At 49.5% G+C, this 12821-nt stretch overlaps 1 protein-coding gene across 6 annotated transcripts in view; it reads left to right on the plus strand.

Annotated features, from left to right (window-relative positions):
• The window catches only part of LOC146798510 (cytochrome P450 2F2-like), a 443597-nt gene that overhangs the window by 107628 nt on the left and 323148 nt on the right, over positions 1-12821 (plus strand). The window lies entirely within an intron of this gene.

Raw genomic sequence — 12821 nt, forward strand, 5'->3', positions numbered from 1 at the left:
CTTTTTGCCTGGTATTTAAGTGGTTTTTGACTAGTCGGGCTGGGATCCTGCTATCCAGGACCCCAGCCTATCTGCTTTCTCCCTAAAACTGTTGTGAGTACTTTAGGTACAAACATAATTGGATGCTGGGCATGCCCTTCCAGTCCCTTGTAAATGGTACCCTAGGTACCCAGGGCATGGGTCCCCCAGTAGGCCTACCAGGGCTGCAGCACTTATTGTGCCACCCTGGGACAGTCACCCAAACTGACACCACCAGGCCACTACTGTAGCCTGGGTAAGGTGGTGCTAGCACCCCTTACAGGGACGTAGGTACCCTATGTCCCATACCATTACAACACATATACTCTCATAGGTCACCCCTATGGCAGGCCCTGGTAATCCTACAGGGCTGGGTGCTGAGGTATGTGTGAGGGGGGACCCCTACATGAGTAGGACCTCTCTGCAACCTTCGTAACACCGTTACTGGGTTGTTTGTAGTGTAGCCATACCATATACTTAACCGCATTATAAGTTATTGCGTCATCGCTGTAACTTTGGAATGGCTACACCGAACCATATCGTGTTTGGTGTCAAACATGAAGGAATCATACCCCCAGTCCAGCCATGGGCATGGGGGCACGATTTCCCCTTGCTAGGAGGGTGATATGGGAAAAGCGGTATATTTTAGACACCAATTTAAAAGTGCACATGTACCACAAAATGGCTACTGTTCGCCACCTACACGACTCTGGCTGGCTGTTGCTGGGGAAAATCCCAGCCTCTCCAGCTGGACAATAGGGCTCCTGTGGCAGGGAGGTGCCAGCACCTCCCCAGACAGGATAATGTGGATTGGAACAGGGTGGGTGCACCAAAAGTCCATTCAGAGTTGCACGTAGGCAGCTGCAGAGCCCCAATTCTGCATACACCGCCTGGAACCGGTTCAGGGGCATCCTGCCCCTCGCCCAGGCGGGAAACACACAAAGGGGAGTGGGTGTAGCCACCCTTTCCCGCCTCTACTCTGATTGGTAGGCTCTATTTTGGACCATCCCCTAATCTTGGGGATATATGGGAATAACTTTGCCCTAGAGCCTTAGATTCGTACAGGACTTCACAGAACTGACCTTCGACGAGCTGCTGCCCAGCTGACTGAAGAAATCTCCCTTGGGATAAAGGAGTTATCCCCCTGCTTGGCAGGCACCTAAAAGACTACAGGATACCCGGTTGGAACTTCGTTGCTCTCACGACCTTCGACGCCTTCCAGCAACCTCGAGGTGGGTCTCCAGTGCATCCCAGCGTCCTGTGAGCGTGCCCAACAAGTCTGAGCACCCTGGACCACGTGGGTGCCGAGATCCCCGCATACCCCGAGACACCGGCCACCTCTTGTCCAGCACACGACCCCGACCAGTGGGGAAGTTGTGCTTTGGCCCATTTTTGAGCCAACCTTCAAGCAGCATTTGTGCCGACCCTCAGCTCCCTGGCCCGCTCCGGTGGCCCGTGGGAGCCCTTTTACGCACTCCATTTTGCTGCCTTCCGCGGTCCCTTGTCTCTCGACTTGTGGGCCCTGACGGAGGACAATCTTCCTTTCTAAGAGTTCCCCTGGTTGCTCCAGGCCTGCTCTACGCTCCCTGCAAAGGAGAGCACCCTCAGACCACGTGGGTCTGCACCAGCAGCTGCTTTGTTCATCTTGCGTGGGTTGCGGTTGCCAATGCTTAGTGGATCCAATCGGGACACTAACACCGCAGCGACCCTCAGCCTACGTGGGACAGTCGCCCTCCAGAAGCTGGCCTTCCTTGAAGCCTCCCGGAGCCCGTGACTGCAGAGCCCAGCTGTACCTTCCACACCTGAAGCACCCGACATCCACGAGCTCCTTCCTGTGAGCTCCCTGGTCACTGTGCTGTGACCCAGACTCTGTCCCCTCTGCTTTCAGGTTCATCTTTGTCTTTTCTTCAACTTTAATCTTCACGACTTCAGCGACACTTCCAGCTAGCAGCAGTTTGGACTCCTTTTCCATAGAAAATCAGCCCGCGACCCGACACCAGAATCGACCTATGCACCCGGCTTCCCTGGGGCAGGTAACAGTGGTACTTCGGTACTTCCGTGGTGGTGGGCTCTCCAAAGCCTTAAGTCTCAAGCCTTAACTTTGTACTGTTGTTAGAAGTGTCCTTAAACCTTAATTATTCAACCGCGACATTCTCCATAGGCTAACATTGCGATCCCGACAGCAGCTTCTCGCACTGCACACGCCTCCCGTGGGTCCCCTTCCTCTTAACTGTGGGTGGATTCTTAAGGGGCCAGCGATCCTGAATGCCCTAGGCATTGCCTGTAGAATTGTCGTGGTTCTTATACCACTATTTTAGTATATGGTTTGGTCCCCCCCTGGGGCCCATTGATTTCTGTGCTATTTATTGTGTTTAGAAATGCTTGTTTGAATTGTAACTTTGCCACTAGCCACATAGTGTCTGTGGGATTCTGTCTAGAATAAATACATATATTTTATATATATACCTGTGTGGGCTACTCTTTCATTTGGTTATTCAAGAGGTTATTATGGTAAAACAATAAGCTTAACACTCCTTCAAGACTTAGCCTGAAGGCTGCTCTCCACAGCTACCACTAGGATAGCTTTCTTTAAAGGTTGTCTTAAACCTACCATCAATAGGAGTCGAATTGGACTGGTGCAAGGTGTCCCTATAACTAGGAACAGCATATGCCAGGCCAACTTCTCACATTGGTGTGCAGCGGTTGGATTCAAGCTTGCCATTGTTTTACCAGATAACACATTGAATTTCTAAAGTGAAAGCCACAAGGTACCAAAGGTACATATAAATTCAAGCTAGAATACAATAAATTCTACTGAACTTGGAGTTGTGTGTAGAGGGTTTAGCACACCTTGACTACAACTCAAGAGAGGGTTCAGTAGGCCACACTTAGTGTAGGTAGATACATCACTACACAAAACATGTCTTCCAGTGGCACTAAGGCTATGGAAGGACCCCAGAGGGTCCCAGTAGATAAGTATGATAATTTCACCTTTGCTGAGCTCAGGGAAATGTGCACCCTTAGGAAACTGAAGACAGAAAGAGGTGCCAACACAAAACGTCTCAAAGAGATCCTGCTCATAGCAGACTTTATGGAGTCCATAGGATCCAGAGGGATGGACAACGTGGGTGGGCACCCCTCAGAAGAGGACACTCCCAGAGTGGAATCTGAAGAGGATCAGGAAGAGGATGAAAATCCTGACCTGGAAGACACAAACCACTCACAGCATGGAAGTGATGGCCCAAGAGGCACTCCTTCCACCCTTAAACGGAGAGTGGTGGACCCCAGAAGGAACAGATCCCCCTCAGTGGGATCCAACCATTCTAGGGGATCCAAAGGGTCCTCTGCCTCTTCTCAGAGAAGAGAAACCTCTCATGAGAGGAAATGCAGACTGATCAAATTTGAGCAGGCTAAGCTTCAGCTTAAAAGAGAACAGTTAGCATTAGACAGGGAAACCCTGGAGCTTCAGAAAGCTTCAAAGAAATGGGGTCTAGAGATCCCTGGTGGCAGTAATGAAACCCCTAGAGTTAGAGAGAGAGTCCCTGACAATAGGAACCTCCACAAGATTGTGCCCCCCTATCAGAATGGGGATGATATTCACAAATGGATATCTGCTCTTGAAAGGGCCTGTAGAGTACAGAGGGTCCCTGTAGAGCAGTGGGCAGCAATCCTGTGGCTCTCCTTTTCAGATAAAGGGAGAGACAAGCTCCTCTCTGTAAGAGAAGAGGATGCTGATGATTATTATGTCCTGAAAGATGCTTTAATAGATGGGTTTGGCTTAACCACTGATCAATACAGACTTAAGTTCAGAGACACCCAGAAAGCACAAAATCAGGATTGGGTAGACTTTGTGGATTGTGCAACCAAGGCACTGGAAGGTTGGTTAAATGGCAGTAAAGTTAATGATTATCAAGGATTGTATAATCTCATTATGAGGGAGCAGATTCTTAATAATTGTCAGAACCAACTTTTACACCAGCACCTGGTGGACTCTGATCTGACCTCTCCCCAAGAATTGGGAAAGAAGGCAGACAAATGGGTCAGGACCAGGATCAGGCCTAAGAACCAAGTTGGTGACCAGAAGAAGGATTCCACTAAGCCCAAAGAGAAAGGTGGGGATGATAAACAAGAAAAGTCATCTGAAGGGCCCCAACAAACCAGTGCTGGGGGTGGGTCCCAAAATCCTTCCTCTAATATCAAGAAACCCTATTGCCATGTCTGTAAGAAACCTGGCCACTGGAAAACTGACTCCAGCTGTCCTAAAAATGGCAATAAAGAAAATGTTCCTCCAAAACCTGCTCCAACACCTCCTGTTACTACTAGTAGTAATCCCCCAGGTGGTGGGAGTGCACCCAAAAACTTAGTTGGGTTCTCTTTGGGGACACCAGTGGACTCTGGCCTAGCCAGGTCCCCTGCATTAGCAACTATGGTCTGTGATGGTGGCATGGGGTTTGCCAACTTTACCATGAGCCCCAGTATTCTGGGCAGGTACAGACAAGAACCAATAATCAATGGTCAGAAGGCGGTGGCCTATAAGGACACAGGGGCCAGTGTCACCATGGTGACCAAGAGGCTAGTGCCCCTAGATCAGCTTTTACCTGGGTTTAGCTATCAGGTGACCAACATTGATGGAGTTAGGAAAGATCATCCCATGGCAGTGATAAATCTCAGCTGGGGAGGAGTCACTGGCCCCAAGAGGGTGGCAGTGTCCCCAAACTTGCCTGTAGATTGTTTACTGGGGAATGATCTAGAAATCTCAGCCTGGGCTGAGGTTGACCACAAGGCCCATTTGAAAATGGTAGGAATTCCTGAGAGAGTGGATGAGACCCTGAGGGCCTCACCTCCACCCCAGGAGAAAATAGAAAGAGTGAAGCCTGAAACTATGGATCACTCTACCCAAACAGAGAGCATAGGGGAGGAAGAGCAGTCTTCCCCCCACCAGACTACAGGTAAAGGGCAAGTTTCTCAGGGAACTGACCCTGCCCCTTGTGAAGTAACTGCCCCAGAAGTGGACAGGCTTGGCCTGCCCACCTCTCTGATGGCAGGGGATCCTTCCAAGGTGGTACCCAGTCTGGAGCAGGTATCCTGCCCCTCTCTACCCTGCCTCAGTCAGCCCAGGGCTGCAGAGGTCAGGGAGGCCAGTGGACCCTTACTGGGCCCCTGTCCAGAGGAACCCCCTCATCAAGAGATTAGGGACACCCAGCAGAGTAGTTTCAGCCAGGTGAATATTCCTCTACAAACTGAGGGATCCCCCTTACCCCTAGGTATAGGCACCCCTCAAATGGATGTTGTTGAGCACAGGGAAACCTGGGGCCTAGCTGCCCCAAACCTTCCAGTGCCCTCCACTATTCCAGCCAAAGGGATCCAACCCCCAGCTGTAGGCAGCCAGAGGTTGACCCTTAGGGCCAGATATGACACCGTCATGGGCAGAAAGGCTTCCATAGTGGCCAGTGATCTGAGGAGGTTGGGACCAGCCCAAATAGGGTCTCATTTCCAGACTCAGACACCCCACCAGCCCACCTCTGACCCAAAAACCAATACAGGTAATTTCCCTAGACTTTGGAGAAACTCTAGAACCCCTTGGGGTAGGATTTCCCAAGTGGACCATGACACAGGGAGCAACCATGTTAGTACAGGTTCTTCCTTATATGGCCACTCAGGAAATAAAGGCTTATCTGGACAAGGTTAGCCTTATCTCCTTTCGTTTGGGGGGGGGGTTATGTAGGAGAGTGGAATCTGACTAATGGTTGCCCCCAACTTTTTGCCTGGTATTTAAGTGGTTTTTGACTAGTCGGGCTGGGATCCTGCTATCCAGGACCCCAGCCTATCTGCTTTCTCCCTAAAACTGTTGTGAGTACTTTAGGTACAAACATAATTGGATGCTGGGCATGCCCTTCCAGTCCCTTGTAAATGGTACCCTAGGTACCCAGGGCATGGGTCCCCCAGTAGGCCTACCAGGGCTGCAGCACTTATTGTGCCACCCTGGGACAGTCACCCAAACTGACACCACCAGGCCACTACTGTAGCCTGGGTAAGGTGGTGCTAGCACCCCTTACAGGGACGTAGGTACCCTATGTCCCATACCATTACAACACATATACTCTCATAGATCACCCCTATGGCAGGCCCTGGTAATCCTACAGGGCTGGTTGCTGAGGTATGTGTGAGGGGGGACCCCTACATGAGTAGGACCTCTCTGCAACCTTCGTAACACCGTTACTGGGTTGTTTGTAGTGTAGCCATACCATATACTTAACCGCATTATAAGTTATTGCGTCATCGCTGTAACTTTGGAATGGCTACACCGAACCATATCGTGTTTGGTGTCAAACATGAAGGAATCATACCCCCAGTCCAGCCATGGGCATGGGGGCACGATTTCCCCTTGCTAGGAGGGTGATATGGGAAAAGCGGTATATTTTAGACACCAATTTAAAAGTGCACATGTACCACAAAATGGCTACTGTTCGCCACCTACACGACTCTGGCTGGCTGTTGCTGGGGAAAATCCCAGCCTCTCCAGCTGGACAATAGGGCTCCTGTGGCAGGGAGGTGCCAGCACCTCCCCAGACAGGATAATGTGGATTGGAACAGGGTGGGTGCACCAAAAGTCCATTCAGAGTTGCACGTAGGCAGCTGCAGAGCCCCAATTCTGCATACACCGCCTGGAACCGGTTCAGGGGCATCCTGCCCCTCGCCCAGGCGGGAAACACACAAAGGGGAGTGGGTGTAGCCACCCTTTCCCGCCTCTACTCTGATTGGTAGGCTCTATTTTGGACCATCCCCTAATCTTGGGGATATATGGGAATAACTTTGCCCTAGAGCCTTAGATTCGTACAGGACTTCACAGAACTGACCTTCGACGAGCTGCTGCCCAGCTGACTGAAGAAATCTCCCTTGGGATAAAGGAGTTATCCCCCTGCTTGGCAGGCACCTAAAAGACTACAGGATACCCGGTTGGAACTTCGTTGCTCTCACGACCTTCGACGCCTTCCAGCAACCTCGAGGTGGGTCTCCAGTGCATCCCAGCGTCCTGTGAGCGTGCCCAGCAAGTCTGAGCACCCTGGACCACGTGGGTGCCGAGATCCCCGCATACCCTGAGACACCGGCCACCTCTTGTCCAGCACACGACCCCGACCAGTGGGGAAGTTGTGCTTTGGCCCATTTTTGAGCCAACCTTCAAGCAGCATTTGTGCCGACCCTCAGCTCCCTGGCCCGCTCCGGTGGCCCGTGGGAGCCCTTTTACGCACTCCATTTTGCTGCCTTCCGCGGTCCCTTGTCTCTCGACTTGTGGGCCCTGACGGAGGACAATCTTCCTTTCTAAGAGTTCCCCTGGTTGCTCCAGGCCTGCTCTACGCTCCCTGCAAAGGAGAGCACCCTCAGACCACGTGGGTCTGCACCAGCAGCTGCTTTGTTCATCTTGCGTGGGTTGCGGTTGCCAATGCTTAGTGGATCCAATCGGGACACTAACACCGCAGCGACCCTCAGCCTACGTGGGACAGTCACCCTCCAGAAGCTGGCCTTCCTTGAAGCCTCCCGGAGCCCGTGACTGCAGAGCCCAGCTGTACCTTCCACACCTGAAGCACCCGACATCCACGAGCTCCTTCCTGTGAGCTCCCTGGTCACTGTGCTGTGACCCAGACTCTGTCCCCTCTGCTTTCAGGTTCATCTTTGTCTTTTCTTCAACTTTAATCTTCACGACTTCAGCGACACTTCCAGCTAGCAGCAGTTTGGACTCCTTTTCCATAGAAAATCAGCCCGCGACCCGACACCAGAATCGACCTATGCACCCGGCTTCCCTGGGGCAGGTAACAGTGGTACTTCGGTACTTCCGTGGTGGTGGGCTCTCCAAAGCCTTAAGTCTCAAGCCTTAACTTTGTACTGTTGTTAGAAGTGTCCTTAAACCTTAATTATTCAACCGCGACATTCTCCATAGGCTAACATTGCGATCCCGACAGCAGCTTCTCGCACTGCACACGCCTCCCGTGGGTCCCCTTCCTCTTAACTGTGGGTGGATTCTTAAGGGGCCAGCGATCCTGAATGCCCTAGGCATTGCCTGTAGAATTGTCGTGGTTCTTATACCACTATTTTAGTATATGGTTTGGTCCCCCCCTGGGGCCCATTGATTTCTGTGCTATTTATTGTGTTTAGAAATGCTTGTTTGAATTGTAACTTTGCCACTAGCCACATAAAGTGTCTGTGGGATTCTGTCTAGAATAAATACATATATTTTATATATATACCTGTGTGGGCTACTCTTTCATTTGGTTATTCAAGAGGTTATTATGGTAAAACAATAAGCTTAACACTCCTTCAAGACTTAGCCTGAAGGCTGCTCTCCACAGCTACCACTAGGATAGCTTTCTTTAAAGGTTGTCTTAAACCTACCATCAATAGGAGTCGAATTGGACTGGTGCAAGGTGTCCCTATAACTAGGAACAGCATATGCCAGGCCAACTTCTCACATAAATCATGAGTTCCTGCATACTAAATGTTATTTCTGTATCTTGTCCCAATGGAAACTTAGGCTTGTAACATGTTACAAGGCAACCCCCATGTTTGACTGTGGACAGTCTTTCAATAGTGAAAAACCAACTGCATAGTATTTCACGATCAGGACATGTAATACACACCAGTACATGTCCTACCTTTACCATACACTGCACCCTGCCCACAGTGGTACCTTGGGCCTACCTGATGGGTGTCTTACATGTACAAAAGGGAAGGTTAGGGCCTGGAAAGTGGGTGCACTTGCCAGGTTGATATGGCAGACACTGCAGTGGCAGGTCAGAGACACCTTTGAAAAGCTACTTGTGTGGGTGGAACAATCAGTGCTGCAGGCCCACTAGTAGCATTTGATTTACAGGCCCTGGGCACACCTGTGTACTGTACTAGGGACTTAGTAGAAAAATACGCCAATTATGGAAACAAGAATCCTTAAACACAATTTACATGGAGAGCATATGATGCACTTTAGCACTGACTAGCAGTGGTAAAGTGCCCAGGGTCCTAATACCAACAAAAACAAGGTCATAAACATGAGGCCAAAATGCAAAACACCTGGGGTAAACCCCCTGAAAAAGCCAAGTCTAACACCAATGTTAGAAAACTGAGTTTCTTGTTGGCAGAGGTATGCACCCAATCCAAGCAGGAAGCACACTCCTAGTCAATCACACACTTTACATTAACCTGTGCTCACCCTCTAGTAGCCTGGCACAGAGCAGTCCGGCTTAACTTAAAAGACAATGGGTAAAGTATTTGCTCAACACATCAAACAGTAACTCAGAGAAAACACCACAGAAGGACTCCACACCAGATTTGAAAAATTGCTTCCATTTTTATCATTAAAAAAGGACCAAAAGGACAAAAAAAAGCAAAACTCAAGATGCAAATTATTAAAGAATAAATGCCTTATAGTGCATAGAAACAGTAGCACTAACCCGGGTTATCTGGCTGCGCATGACCGAGGTAAATCCAAAAGTTCTGCTGACTGCAATGGAGTGCCAGTCAGATACAGGGACCAGCTGTGGCCCACTGAACAGTACCTTGGATACATCGACATCAAGGGCAACCGATGGACCAAAGGCTGCGATGTGTTGATGTCGATCTTTCAAATGGGGAGATGCGCCGAAAGCCAAGATGCGATGAACATCGGAGTGATGCATCATCGTCAAACTGCTGGGGTGTAGGCGATATGTGTAGAACAAAGGGATGTGTTGGTGCCGAGCCACGCAAAGTCGGAGATGTGTCCAAAGCAGGGGCCATGCGTCGTGCGGTTGACAATGCGGTGTCCGAAGTATGGGCAGGAACGGCAAGGCATCAGTTTTGAGGGAAATGCCCCAGTTAAGATCAGCTAAATGTCATCAGTTTGTGGATTTCCTGGGTTGCAGCACTGAAATCTCAGTTTAAAGGCCCAGGAGTGGATTGGCATCACTTGGTAAAGCAGGACTCACAGCAGGAGGAGTCCAGGTACTGGTTACAGGTTGTGGGGTGACGTCTTTAATATCCATGAGACTTTAGAAACAGGAGGCAAGGCAACAAGCCCTTGGACTTTGGTTTTGGGATGTAGAAATGTAGGTCCAGTCCTTTTCACTCCCAAGCAAGAAGCAGCAGGCAGCAGGGAAACACAGCAACGCAGTTCCTCCTGGCAGCACAGCAGTCCTTTTTTCCTGGTAGACTGTCCTCAGTTCCAGAAGTGGTCTGATTGTTTTATGTCAGAGGTCCAATACTTATACCAAGAGGGGTCTTTAGAGTGGGGGAGACTTCAAAGAGATGATGTGAAGTGCATGGAGACCCTTTCTTTCTTTCCCTGGCTCCAGACTCACTAAAGGGGTGTATGCAACCCTCTGTGTGGGGACAGGGCACAGCCCTTTCAGTTGTAAGTGTCAGCTCATTCCTCCCATCCTGCTCAGGATGACCCATCAGCATGCAGATGGCCATTCAGTTACACCTACCCTTCATTTGTGTGTGGGTGTCTAGAGGGACTGCATGAAGCCAGCTGTATTCCACTTCAGACGTGTATTTCCAAGACAGACAGAAGGCACCAAATGGTTAAAGTAAGAAAATGCCAGCTTTCTAAAAGTGGCATTTTCAGAATTGCAATTCAAAAGCCAACTTTACCATAAGTTGTGTTTTTAAATTGTGATTCTAGAGACACAAAGTTTGGGAGTTCTCTCTCTTCCCGGTTGGAAATTACACTGACAATATGTAATAAGGCAATCCCAATGTTATGCTATGGGAGAGATAGGCCTTGCAGCAGTCAAAAACAAATTCAAGAGTATTTCACTATCAGTACTTGTCCTATTTTTTAAATACACTGCACTCTGTCCATGAGCTGTTTAGGGCCTACGCTAGGGGTGAGCTAAATGCAATAAAAAAGGTTGTTTGGGCCTTGCATGTAGGTTAATGTACCAGGTCAAAATAACGGTTTAAAACTGCCCATAGAGGCTCTGGAGTGGCAGGCCTGGGGCATGTTTAAAAGGCTACGAAAGTTGATGGCACAATCAGTGCTGCAGACCCACTAGTAGCATTAACAGTGTTCTGGCACATATAGTGCACTGTACAAGGGACTTATTTGTAAAGCAAATATGCCAATTATGGACAAACTATTGTTACCATGTATTGAGAAGAGAGCACATACACTTTAGAATTGGTTAGCAGTCATCACAATAGTCAAACATGAAAGGCCAGAAGACAAAAAGTCAAGGAACCCACACCAAGGATGGTAGGTCTAACAGCCCCTTTATGCATTGGAGCCTAAAAGAAATTTCAATGATTTTCAAAAAAAATTACAAAATCCTTTTCTAATGTGGGACTTAAAAACTTTTTTGATTTCTATTCTTTTCACTGGGACCAATCCACTTGTTGTGTCTGTAGGAAGGTGGAATCTGACTATACGGTTGCCCCCACTTATTGCCTGGTGATTTGCTGGTTTATGACTTAGTTGGACTGGGTTCCTGCTATTCAGGGCCCCAGTCTATCTGCTTTCTCTGTAAAATGGTTTGCATGTACAATAGGTACATTTCTAAATGGATTCTGGAGTGCCTTATAAGCCCCTAGTATATGGTATACTATGTACCTAGGGCATAGGTACCTCAGAGGCCTACCAGGGGCTGAAGCATGTATTATGCCACCCCTGGGAAGCACTCCAAAATGGCACCACAGGTCTGCTACTGTAGCCTGGGTAAGAGTGTGCTTTCACCCCTCACAGTGGTATAGGCTACCTATATCACTACCATTGCACATACATATAAAACCTATAAGTCACTCCTATGGCAGGCCTTAACAATCCTGAAGGCAGAGTGCTTGGTTTTTATGTGAGAGGGTGCCCCTGCATGATCAGGGCTCCTCTGCAGCGTTCGGAGTATCTCCTCTGATGCTGTTTGTGGTGCAGCCTGACCATATACTCTGAAGTGCATTATAGCCTTGCGGTAAATGCTAACTTTGGGATGGCTGCATGGAAACATGTCATGTTTGGTGTCAAACGCTTTGGAATACCACCCCCGCCAGTTCTGCAGGCGGGGGTAGCATTCCACCCTTCTAGAGGGAGAGACATGTTCACACTTGTCTAACCCGGTAGGACTTTCTAGAACCCTGGCATCACAAAATGGATGCCTCTGCCACAAACACGGGTCTGGCCTCCTGCTGCTGACCGAAACACCGGCAAGGGAGGCCTGGGCAATAGGTTTCGTGTCCCAGGGAGGTGTAACCACCTCCCCAGACAGACAGGTGTGTATTGGGGCTGGGCGGGAGCACTTTCTGGTGCTTTGAAGTCCTGCACTGGGGGCACACTGGGTGTCCTTGTGCATACTCCAGTTCAAACCGGTTGCAGGGGCTACCTGCCCCTGCTCTGGCACGAAACTGGACAAAGGAAATGGGTGTAACCACCCATCTTTCCAAACCCTCCCATAGGTGGGTCCCTAGAGTATGTCCAACCCCCAAACTTAGTATAAGTATGGGAATCCAGTCCTTGTGATTTTAGATTACCCTAGACGAAACTCTGCAATATATATCCTGGACCTTCGACTTTCTATCCTGACTAGAAGACTGAAGAAATCTCCCTTGGGGTCAAGGAGTGACTCCCCTGCTTGGCAGGCACCAAAGAAGCAACTATCCGGTCTGCAATTCCAAAGCTCCTGTTAGACACCGAAGTCTCTGCATCACCAGAGGTGGATTTCCTGACTTCCCCGAGGCTACCCTGAGTCCACAGCAAAGCTGAGGTCCGTGGCTATCGTGGGTGATGAGGAACCATGACCCCTGGGCACTGCGTACTATGGCCGGTACATCAATTTCTTGTGTTTTCC

This window comes from Triturus cristatus, chromosome 9, assembly GCF_964204655.1.
Source record: "Triturus cristatus chromosome 9, aTriCri1.1, whole genome shotgun sequence".
NCBI classification, from domain to species: domain Eukaryota; kingdom Metazoa; phylum Chordata; class Amphibia; order Caudata; family Salamandridae; genus Triturus; species Triturus cristatus.